This window comes from Triticum aestivum, chromosome 2B (genome assembly GCF_018294505.1).
Source record: "Triticum aestivum cultivar Chinese Spring chromosome 2B, IWGSC CS RefSeq v2.1, whole genome shotgun sequence".
Classification (NCBI taxonomy): domain Eukaryota; kingdom Viridiplantae; phylum Streptophyta; class Magnoliopsida; order Poales; family Poaceae; genus Triticum; species Triticum aestivum.
Window position 1 is genome coordinate 61956965 of NC_057798.1, and position 12797 is coordinate 61969761.

Here is a 12797-nt window from a genome sequence, read left to right on the forward strand (position 1 = left end):
CTTATCATCTTATCTCTAGCAGATCTCACTTTCGCAAGTGGCCGTGAAGGGATTGACAACCCCTTTATTGCGTTGGTTGCGAGTTCTTTGTTTGTTTGTGTAGGTGCGTGGGACTTTTGAGGAGCCTCCTACTGGATTTATACCTTGGTTCTCAAAAACCGAGGGCAATACTTACGCTACTTTGCTGCATCACCCTTTCCTCTTCAAGGAAAACCAACGCAAGCTCAAGACGTAGCACACCTCTAGACACAACAATTGATCATTGATCTCTTAGCCGTGTGCGGTGCCCCCTCCACCATATTCCACCTTGGTAATATCGTAGCGGTGCTTAGGCGAAGCCCTTCGTAGGTAGCATCATCAACACCATCATCATGCCGTCGTGCTGACGGAACTCTCCCGCCAAGCTCTGCTGGATCGAAATTCGTGGGACGTCATCGAGCTGAACGTGTGCTGAACTCGGAGGTGTCGTACGTTCGGTACTTGATCGGTTGGATCGTGAAGACGTACGACTACATCAACCGCGTTGTGCTAATGCTTCCGCCTTACGGTCTACGAGGGTACATGGACAACACTCTCCCCTCTCGTTGCTATGCATCACCATGATCTTGCATGAGCGTAGGATTTTTTTTGAAATTACTAGGTTCCCCAACACTCTCACCCTTCCATCATTGCTAGCCTCTTCGGTACCATGTATTGCCCTTTCTCACCTTGAAAGTTGGTGCAAACTTCGCCGGTGCATCCAAACCCCGTGATACGATACACTCTATCACACATAAACCTCCTTATATCTTCCTCAAAATAGTCACCATACCTACCTATTATGGCATTTCCATATCAATTCCGAGATATATTGCCATGCAACTTTCTACAGTTCCATTTATCATGACATGCATCATCATTGTCATATTGCCTTGCATGATCATGTAGTTGACATCATATTTGTGGCAAAGCCACCTTCATAATTTTTCATACATGTCACTCTTGATTCATTGCCCATCTCGGTACACCACCGGAGGCATTCATATAGAGTCATATCTTGTTCTAGTTTTGAGTTGTAATTCATGAGTTGTAAATAAATAGAAGTGTGATGATCATCATTATTAGAGCATTGTCCCCAAATAAGAAAAAAGGGAAAGGCCAAAAAGAAAAAAAGGAAGGCCAAAAAAAGGAAGGCCAAAAAAAGAATATATATATGTATGTACGTATGTGTGTTTGTATATATATATATACATATATATATATATATATATATATATATATATATATATATATATATATATAGGGTGGGTCTATTCTAATAACACCCCTTAAGACCTTATTCTGCACACCAACGTGCTTATTCTGATAACACCCCCATCGAGTCAACCGAGCCCAACGCAAGCAGAAAAAAAGCACCCCCACCCACCCCGTCAAACCTCCCCCTGGTTCATGCTTTCTCCTTCACCCACGACCCCCCCACCCACCACCGCGTGCCGCCCCCCTGCAACCACCTTCTGCCGCACTCCGGAGGCACACCGCCGCCAGCAACCGCGCCCCCCGCGGGCCCCACTCCTCCCACTTCTCCTCGTACCCGCCCACCACCGCACCACCTCTCTCCGCTCCCCACCTCGACGCACCACCTCCTTCCCCACCACCGCACCACCTCCCTCCCTTTCCCCACCCCCGCAACCCTCGTCGATCTCCTGCGACTCCGCCCCACCCACGACCTTCCGCCACTAACTGGTGAGACACACCTCCCCCGACCACCTCCCAGCACAAGCCTAAGCCAGATCCAGGCCGCGGCGCCCCCACACGAGGCCCCACCACCGGAGTCAGGGGCGGTGACCATCGGAGTCCGAGTGGACCACCACACCGGCGACGTGCTCCATACCCCACGGATCTGGCAACACCAGACCATTCACCACCGTGTTGGCCGTTCGACGTCGCAAACCTGTAGCTCATGTAGTTTGGTTCTCGTCGGCGGGCGGGTCCGGCCACCAGTCCGGCGGCTGCACCGGCGGTGCGGCTCGGCTGCGCGTGTAGTTCACCCCCCACTGCTACCTCCCCTCCCCCGGCGACCTTCTTCTCTGCCGCGATGGCCGGATCCACCCTGCCCCGCCCCTGCAACCCCCTACTATGTCTGCGGTGGCCAGATCCACACAGCCGCCCCGGACAGCAGTGCGCCAAGGAGCCAAGGGGCGCGATGACGAGCTCATGACGAGTGGACTGCAATGCGCCAAGGAGCATGATGCAGTTCGAGGAGCTCCATCTTCTGGCCCCTGACGAGCTTCCCCTTCTCCCCTTGCAGTCCAACCGCCCCGGACTTGCAGTGTGCTGACACGAGCTACAGGGTTCACATTTTGCAGTGCGGTTGCCCCTCATCCCGTGGCCTTCCTCCCCTCTCGGGCAGATAGGATTTCAGAACGACCCCGCCGAGCGCCACGGCAAACTCGTCCCCACTACAGATCCAGCAGGTGGTTGGCGGCCAGCACCACACCATGCCTCTCCACCCTCGTGCCCAAACGGCCTCCTGCTTCATGCTGTCCTCCCGCAACGATGACAAGATTTGCACTTTTTTTGTGTTCTTCTAAAGAGAAATAAAAGTGCAAATGTAGTCCACTATTTGTTTGCTTTTGAGGTTCATTTTTCTCTTTTTTTGAAGAAAATATAGGTGATGCAGTCCGCCGGCCTCCTCCCACGGCAAACTTTTTGTTCTTTGCAGGCCGCAATTATCCTATTGGAGGAAGATCTTGTGGTTGTTAGTAGAGAAGGAAGTGCACCCCATGAACACTAGCGGTCCAATTGTTGTGCTTCCCATCATATATATAGGGTAGGGTGTTATTCCTTGACTTCATGCAGTTTGCTCCGCCACACATCACTGACGAGCATCGTCGTGCCATTTTTGCAAATTGTTTTTTGCAGCTCACTATGGTCAATATGCAGTTTGTTAATTTTGCCTCTATTGTTTGTGTAAATTATTCAAACAAATGCAGTGCACTTTGAGAGAAGTTGAAGCCCATATCACAAAAAAGTAAAGTCGCTTTGGGCTGAAGATGTTCGCTTGGCTGTACTGAGCAGTCTTTTGTCTAACTGGATTTTTTTGTCATGCTATGTACTTTGAGAAAAAAATGATGTGGTCCATTTTGGGGTGATTAGTGGTTTACTTTGTAAAAAAAGAGAAAAATAAATTCCCATGAGAAGTTCACTTCTTTTTCTAATGCACCTTGTTTCGTTTGTGGCTCTCGAAAACATGCATAGAAGAAAAGAGAAAAAAATTAAGTGCAGCTCACTTGTTTCATTGTTGTACTGAGCTTCTATCTCTGAGCGGTTCACTATGTTGCCAAGTGCAAAAACATATCGGAAGAAAACAAACTTGAAAAGTTGATTTTTTAATGCAGCTCACTCTGTTGTTTGTGTGCAGTAGAAAATAAAATTGGCAAAGAACAATTGATGCAGTACACTCACCTCGTCCCTGTAGTGCATACTCGTTGATAAAAAATGTTATGGAGACGGTAAAAAAAAGAATGTGGTTAACTTTTCATAGTATAGCGGTTCATCAACGCACGACATGAAGTGCACTCCACCTCATTTGGGAAAATTAACATCCCACAAAAAAGGAATCATGCAGTGCACTGGTTTGTCTGATGAAGTGCGGGTTTTAGTCTAAAGAAGTGCGGTTTGCTACCTCGTTTGGGAAAATTTACGTCCCACAAAAAAGAAATCATGCAGTGCACTTGACGGTCCGATGCAATGCGATTTTTGGTCGAAAAGCAATGCGGTTTTCCCAAACTAACAAAAGCTCATCTGAGAATATTTACGCCCGACAAGAAAATCATGAAGTTCGCTTGACTCTCTGATGTAGTGCGGTTTTCCATCTAAAAGCAGTGCGGTTTTCTTCCTCGTCTTAAAAAATTTACGTCCCACAAAAATGAAACCATGCAGTTCTCTTACCCGTGTGATGCAGTGCGGTTTTTCGTCCGTTGCAGTGCGGTTTTCAGTCGGATGAAGTACCCACGTCGATTTGGGTGTTGCGAAAAACAGTGTCCGCATTTCGGTAAATTCGAAACTGCTCTTAAACCATAAGGAATTAAAGAGAGTGTTCTACATGAAAAATTTGCGTCTCATCGATATATTTCAAATGGCGTATGATTTGAATCATTCTGACCAGCCATTCGGAAAACTTTCATGAAAAAACAGCCGCTGCCTCTCGACGTCAGCCGCACGATTTTCAAAATTAACTAAAAACTGTAAGGAATCTCAGAAACATTTCAACATACGACAGTTGCACCTTGTCCATAGCTTTCAAACGGCGTATCATACGTCTCGTTTCAACAAACGCTTAGAAAATTGGAGCGAAAACAGTACCAAAAATTTCAAAATTTTTGAAAAACAGAGTTCCGCGATTTAGTAAATTTGAAACTGCTCTTCAACCGTAATGAATTATAGAAAGATTTATATATGAAAAAGATGCGCCTCGATGATATCTATCCAACGGCGTATCATTTGCTTCATTCCGACAAGCGGTTTAGAAAAAAGCGCGAAAAAACGCTCGCTGCCACTCGTCATCTGCCGCACTATTTTCAAAACTGCTCTTAAACCGTGTGGAATCTCGAAAAGTGTTCAACATGTCGAAGTTGCACCTAATCCATAGCTTTTCAATGGTATATTACATGCCTCATTCCGATAAACGGTTAAAAAATTAGAGTAAAAACAGTACCAAAAAAATAATGCGTGCAGTTTTTTCCGACGAGAAGTTCACTAGTCTCTATTGCAGGGCTCGTCGTCAAAATGATGCAGTGCGCTTCTGTTGAGCGTGCAGTGCCGAAGTGGTGTGCAGAATAGTTATTCTGCTAATATTAGCAGAATAGACCGTCTGTATATATATATATATATATATATATATATATATATATATATATATAAAGGGGGCAATGTTACTATCTTTGTCCACACTTGTGCTTCAAAGTAGCACCATGTTCTTCATATAGAGAGTCTCATATGTTGTCACTTTCATGTACTAGTGAGAATTTTTCATTATAGAACTTGGCTTGTATATTCCTACGATGGGCTTCCTCAAATGCCCTAGGTCTTCACGAGCAAGCAAGTTGGATGCACGCCCACTTAGTTTCTTTTGTTGACCTTTCATACATTTATAGCTCTAGTGCATCCGTTGCATGGCAATCCCTACTCCTCATGTTGACATCAGTTGATGGGCATCTCCATAGCCCGTTGATTATCCTCGTCAATGTGAGACTTTCTCCTTTTTTTGTCTTCTCCACACAATCTCCATCATCATATTCTATTCCATCCATAGTGCTATATCCATGGCTCACGCTCATGTATTGCGTGAAAGTTGAAAAAGTTTGAGATTATTTAAGTATGAAACAATTGCTTGGCTTGTCATCAGGGGTGTGCAAGATGGGATTGTGTGATGAAAATGAAGCATGACCTAACTATATGATTTTGTAGGGATGAACTTTCTTTAGCCATGTTATTTTGAGAATACATGATTGCTTTGATTAGTATGCTTGAAGTATTACTATTTCTTATGTCAATATGAACTTTTATTTTGAATCATTTGGATCTGAACATTCATGCCACAATAAAGAAAATTGCATTGAGAATTATGCTAGGTAGCATTCCACATCAAAAATTCTGTTTTTATCATTTACCTACTCGAGGACGAGCAGGAATTAAGCTTGGGGATGCTTGATACGTCTCCAACGTATCTATATTTTTTGATTGTTCCATGCAATTGTATTACCCGTTTTGGATGTTTATGGGCTTTACTTTACACTTTATATCATTTTTGCGACTAACCTACTAATCGGAGGCCCAACCCGAATTGCAGTTTTTTTGCCTATTTCAGTGTTTCGAAGAAACGGAATATCAAACGGAGTCCAAACGGAATGAAACCTTCAGGAGCAATCTTTTTGGAACAAACATGATCCAGAGGACTTGGAGTGGAAGTCAAGAAACAAGGAAGGCGACCACGAGGGTGCCCGGCGCGCCCCCTATAGGTGGGCGCGCCCCCACCCTCATGGGCCCCTCGAGCGTCCACCAACCTACTTCTTCCTCCTATATATACCCATGTACCCCGAAAACATCAGAAGCGACCACGAAAAACTATTTCCACCGCCGTAACCTTCTGTATCCGCGAGATCCCATCTTGGAGCCTTCACCGGCGCTCCGCCGGAGGGGGAATCGACCATGGAGGGCCTCTACATCATCTCCAAGGCCCTTCCGATGAGTTGTGAGTAGTTTACCATAGACCTTCAGGTGCATAGTTATTAGCTAGATGGCTTCTTCTCTCTCTTTGAATCTCAATACAAAGTTCTCCTCGATCTTCTTGGAGATCTATTTGATGTAACTTTTTTTGCGGTGTGTTTGTCGAGATCCGGTGAATTGTGGGTTTATGATCAAGTTTATCTATGAGAAATATTTGAATCTCCTCTTAATTCTTTTATGTGTGATTAAGTTATCTTTGCAAGTCTCTTCGAATTATCAGTTTGGTTTGGCCTACTAGATTGATCTTTCTTGCAATGGGAGAAGTGCTTAGCTTTGGGTTCAATCTTGCGGTGTCCTTTCACAGTGACAGCAGGGGCAGCCAGGCATTTATTGTATTGTTGCCATCGAGGATAAAAAGATGGGGTTTATATCATATTGCATGAGTTTATCCCTCTACATCATGCCATCTTTCTTAATGCGTTACTCTGTTCTTACGAACTTAATACTCTAAATGCATGCTGGATAGCGGTCGATGTGTGGAGTAATAGTAGTAGATGCAGAATCGTTTCGATCTACTTGTCATGGATGTGATGCCTTTATACATGATCATGCCTAGATAATCTCATAATTATTCGCTTTTCTATCAATTGCTCGAGAGTAATTTTTTCACCCACCGTAATACTTATGCTATCCTGAGAGAAGCCACTAGTGAAACCTATGGCCCCCGGGTCTATCTCTTATCATATAAGCTTTCAATCTACTGTTATTTGCATCTTTACTTTTCCAATCTATTTCATAAAATACCAAAAATATATTTATCTTATCATATTATCTCTATCAGATCTCACTTTCGCAAGTGGTCGTGAAGGGATTGACAACCCCTTTATTGCGTTGGTTGCGAGTTCTTGTTTGTTTGTGTAGGTGCGTGGGACTTTTGAGGAGCCTCCTACTGGATTGATACCTTGGTTCTCAAAAACTGAGGGAAATACTTATGCTACTATTGCTGCATCACCCTTTCCTCTTCAAGGAAAACCAACGCAAGCTCAAGACGTAGCAGCTATCAAGTCTCAAGCACTGGTGGACTTCATCAATGATTGGAGAGAGGTGCAGATGCCTGAAGAGAAGCCGGACAACACATATTGGACTATTCACTTTGATGGGTCCAGGAAATTGGAGGGCTCGGGGGCTGGAGTTGTTTTAGCTTCCCCTCGAGGTGACAAATTTTGTTATGTGCTACGGTTGATGTTTCCCTGTACTAACAATGCAGCTGAGTATGATGCCTTGCTCCATGGTCTTCGGATGGCTAAGGAGATGAGCTTATGCCGGGTAAGATGCTTTGGCGACTCAGATTTGGTGGCTCAACAAGTATTAGGCAAGTGGGATTCCAAGGATCCTCTCATGGCGGCTTATCGCCATGAAGTTGATGCCATTGCTGGACATTTCAAGGGTTACCAAGTGGAACGCATTGACCGCAGAAAGAACGAGGCGGCTGATGCCCTGCGGTAAGCTGCCAAGGGCTCTTGTGATCTATTTCTGTGTGCAGGACAGTTATGAGACTTTCTAAAGCATAAGGAAAACAGATGATAAGTATAATATGGGTGAATATAAGATGGCGGCTTAACAGTGTTGAGCACCAAAAATGTGCATGATGGCATGACATAGCAAAGTTATTTCTATCCTGTTACATGACTCCCCGAGTCCACATGATTAAAATTGTTTTTCAGCGGGTTACAAAGATGAGCCACCTGACGGATTAATTCTCTTGTTGACCAGAAGCTTCTGGATCAGCCCTCTCCGCTTCTTCGCCCTGTTCCCTATCCTGGAAGGTTGATGATGACCAGTCAATGCCATTCAAAGCTTCAAATTCAGCTTCATCATCAATTAGTCCGGCCGGGTCAACGTCAGGGGCGAAGGTATGCTTACGGGTTGGCGGGATCAAGCTGGTCACTTCATAATGTGGCATTGGAATCCTCCAGTTCTCCATGTCATAACCCGGCTGGTACCTGGTGAGATCCGCCTCAGTAGCAATTAGTGTGGCCACAGGGCGTATTTCCTTCACACAAGCAGCGAAGTCCTCCTGTTCAAATGGCGTGCCATCCTCCTTAAGGCTTGGATACACAATGGCGATGTCGGCTGGGTCTAGTTCTGGAAGCCAAGCTTTGGCCCGGCTTAAGGCGGCTATGGCTCTGGCTCTTGCAGCTGATCGCCTTAATTCATTGAATCGCTGGGGCAGCACAGAGAGTTTCCTTAGCACATCTACCAGGAGTGTGGGAACTTCATTTGACAGGGCCACTGTGGCTAAAGCACGCTGAGATTCGGTATAGAGTTGTTCCACTAGCGTGTAAACAGCCTTCAGCTTTATCAGCATGTCTTGCTTAAGATTTGAACTCCTGGGGCTTGCATAACATTGTCAGGTGAGTTAATGAAAATTCATATGATCATTACAACACTACAAAAAATACACTTCTGTGATGATATGTGTTTGTCACAGTAGGTCACATTTTTTGTCATGCATGTACATCCATAACAATTTTATGACAGAATCAAGATAGTCATACCTGTGCTGTCGTAGAAGTGTTCCATGCCATTACCAAAATTATCATCACGGAAGTGCTTTCGTCAAGGGTGACCGACACGTGGCATCCACCGTAACGGAACGCTGTTAAGCTATCGGGTCGGGTTCTGGATCCAACAACCTGTTAACAACCCCAACCAATGGGGATTTTCCACGTGTAAAATCATCATTGGCTGGAGGAGACACGTGTCAGGTCTACGTTGGCACAGGTGTCACAGATCCAATGGGCGAGATGTATTGACACGTGGACCGGCCCATCAAGTTTAAATGGGCTGGCCCAACTAAAGGCCCACAAGATTTTGTGAACCATAATGGGCCGGCCCAGCTAAAGGCCCATGAGATTTTGCGGACCATAATGGGCTGGCCCAGCTAAAGGCCCACAAAACTTTGCGGGACATAATGGGTCGGCCCAGGTAAAGGCCCACATGATTTTTGTGTGTCATAATGGGCCGGCCCAGGTAAAGGCCCACAAGATTCTTGCGGATCATAATGGGCCGACCCAGCTAAAGGCCCACGAGATTTCGCCGACATTAATGGGCCGGCCCAGCTGTAGGCCCACAAGATTTTGAGGACCCTAGTAGGCCGGCCCATTAACTGGCTGTCATGTTTTGGGCCAAATGCCGGCCCATATTTGATCCGGTCCATTAATGGCCTGCCACGTTTCGGGCCTAATAATGGCCCATATCAGATCCGTCCCATTAAAAGCCTACCACGTTCTGGGCCAAATTACAGCCCAGATCAGGTCCGGCCCTTTAAGAGGCTTTGGGCTCAATTATGGCCCATATCAGATTCGGCCCGTCAACTAGACGCTATGCTTTTGGGCCCACTTGCTAAAGGCCCATTTAGTAATTCAGCCTAATATTAGTTTTGGCCTGTTAAGGGACCGTTTAATATTTCGGCCCTATATTAATTTCGGCCTGTTAAAAGCCCATCATATAGTTGGGCCTAACTACGGCCCGATTTGCATCCGACCTGCTCGCAGCCGATATCTGATTGGGCCAAACAAGGACCGAGACAATTTTGGCCTGTTAAAAGCCCGTGATTTGATTCGCACAATCATGGGCCGGGGTCCATTTCGGGCTGCTGCCGGCCCGTGAGCTGTTCGACATGTTTCAGGCCCAACCTACATCGTGATTGCATGACGGCCCGATTATGTACCGTAATTTTACGGTTTGGCCGGTTTACTGCGAAGACAGGATATATATACAGTAAAATAACTGCAGCATCATGAATAAGAAAAAACCTAGACTATACAATAAAGAAATTACGGCATATTACATCCAATGGGCATCAAAGTTCGCCACTATGATAATAAAGCACAAGCAGACAACAGATTACATACACTGGGCATCAAAGATCGCCACCAGTGCAAATAAACACGCCGACAAAATAATATACAAAACCGACAACACTTCAATAGAGTTCAAGAAAGGTTAGCCCTGCTGGGGAGCTGCAGCGCAAGCAGCTGAGCAAGATGATGAGACTGCGCTTGTTCAACACTTATATCTTCCTCACTCAGAAAGATAAACAAGCAGACAGATGATAGTTTTTTCACATAAAAGTATCAGTGCTGACAATTCATCACATTTCTTACTGACGAATAAAGTGACACAATTTAAAATTGCATTAACACAATATGGTATTGTTCAGGTCAAGCCATGCCAGGAAATGACATTGTGAAGGAGTTGGCAGCTTCATGACACCACTGGATTACAGATCAAGAACTCATAAGTATCAATGGTTAGTGTGCTGTCAATTTATCCCATTTTAGATTGGCAAATAAAGAGACACTTTAAAAAATAGTAGAATGATATGACATTGTTCATAGTTAAGACATTGCAGAATATGACATTGTGCTATAGTGGGTAGGTTCACCACACCACTGGATTACGGATGAAGAACAGAAGCATACATGCAGTGCAAAAGAAGATCACTTGCTCTGTATAGTTTAATTTACATGGTATGAAGAAGGAACTTGGTTGTACAACTGAAAACTTAAATTGACAAGGACAAACTTTTGTTTATGAACTACATAATAAACTTTAAACATGCAATTTGATGCAAACACCAAAAATAAACAGCTGTTGCAGTCATGCCTAACCAAATATATACAACAAAGTTTGAAGGCTTGAGAAGGACACACTTACATTATTGGTGAAGACAGGCTCTATAAAGGCCTTGTCCATGCTGATGGTGGGGGGGGGGCAATTCAAGAAGTTTACCACAGAATCTTCTTCATAAGCATTGCCTTTATTCTACATTTTGTTAAGAGTAAATATAGATGTGATAGTGTACGAAAAAATGGAGAATATTTAAGATAAGATGAAGAGTGATGCTACATAACCAAGTAGCTATAAATGTAAGTGCAGCAATATAGGCAAAAGGTACAGCCAAGAGCAATGCACAACTAAACTTCTTCAGTACCAACCTTATGGTAAGAGTAAATATAGATCTGATGTGTAGAAAATGGAGGGCAAAGGAAAATAAGCTGCAGAGTGATGGTACATGAACAACTACCTGTCATTATAAGTACACTGATAAAGGATAGCATGTACTTACAAGAACAATGCAGAGCTAAAAAAACATTGGCATTGGATATATTCTACACTAATGTAACCATTCATATAGATCAGATAATTTGGAGCGAACAATTGATAAGCAAGCTATCATGTATACTGCTGTCACATAATGAACCAGGTATGTATGCAAGTACAGTGATACAGGACAACAGGTACTAATAGGAGCAAAGCAGCGGGCAACATATTTGCGATATCCTGTCGTTCTTTTCAAACCGAAATTCTTCTTCGAGCAGATTTCCTGCAAAAAAGATCCGTAAGGCACATGCGGAAAAGTAGAAGTTCAAATTGTCATGTGATTTCATAGACAGTACCTCATCCTGGGAACGAGACCAGTGCATAACAAGGTTTTTCCATTAAATGTCTTCTAAATTTAGCACAGGAGACTTCACTAGAAATTCGTTTATAGACTTGCCGTCAAAGTGTGATTTCCTCAGGTAACACCAATACTGCTGCAATGCTTCCTTGAAAAGCACAAGCAATCTTTGCTCATCATGACTATCCAGATTGACCCTCGCCTAGTTACAACAATGTAATGTAATCATTGATGTGTTCAATTAGCAGAAAACAGGAAAATAATAACCATGAATAATAGCACTTACACGTAAGTTGGACAGGAAGATGTGAAAATGGTGTTTATCTTCACTATAATCTTCCCATGATGGGAATATATGCACGTAGTCCCTAACAACATTGAAAGCATTGTCTTTTAAACTGGGAATAAATGGAATGGGGTTCCAATCTGCAGGAATTGGCCGTCTCTGCAGTTGGGATAGGTCTTTGCCGGTGGACTTGCTGTACTTTTTGCTGGAGTGGTATTTTTCTGTGGTACGGCTGGTGCTATGGCAAATGAAATCGGTATACCTTTTGATGGAGTGCAGGTCCTGTGTGGTGGGGCTAGTGGTGTGGCCAGTGAAGTATGGGTACAGTCTGCTGGAGTCAGTCCTACGTTTTGTGTCACTAGTTGTACAACCAATATAAGTGGGGTGCTGTCTGATTTCTCCGGCACCACCACGTTTTTCAAGGATTTTGGCGCTCCTACAGGTTCGGCAATCACCCTCTTCCTTTTTGATGTCTGATGCACAAGAACAACATTTGAGTGGAAAAAAATGGTATGATGACAGATGGAATATGTATTGATAATGGATGGGCATGGCATCTCGACATATATGATGAGTAAACTAAGCAGATGGCGGTGCAAGAAAGTAGAAGAAATGCAAGACAACATATGCAAGATACCCGCAATCAATAAAACCTTGCCAAATTAGAACAGGCACCTTGATGGGTGAATAGGACAGTCCATCTTCCTTTGACTCCTCAAGGTTAGAATAGTCATTAGGATCATATTCTGAACAAGAATCAACAGGTGGGGAGCGTATGAGTTTCATTGCATCCAGAATGGCACTCGGTGCCTTGGTGCCAATTTTGTAAGTTATTGC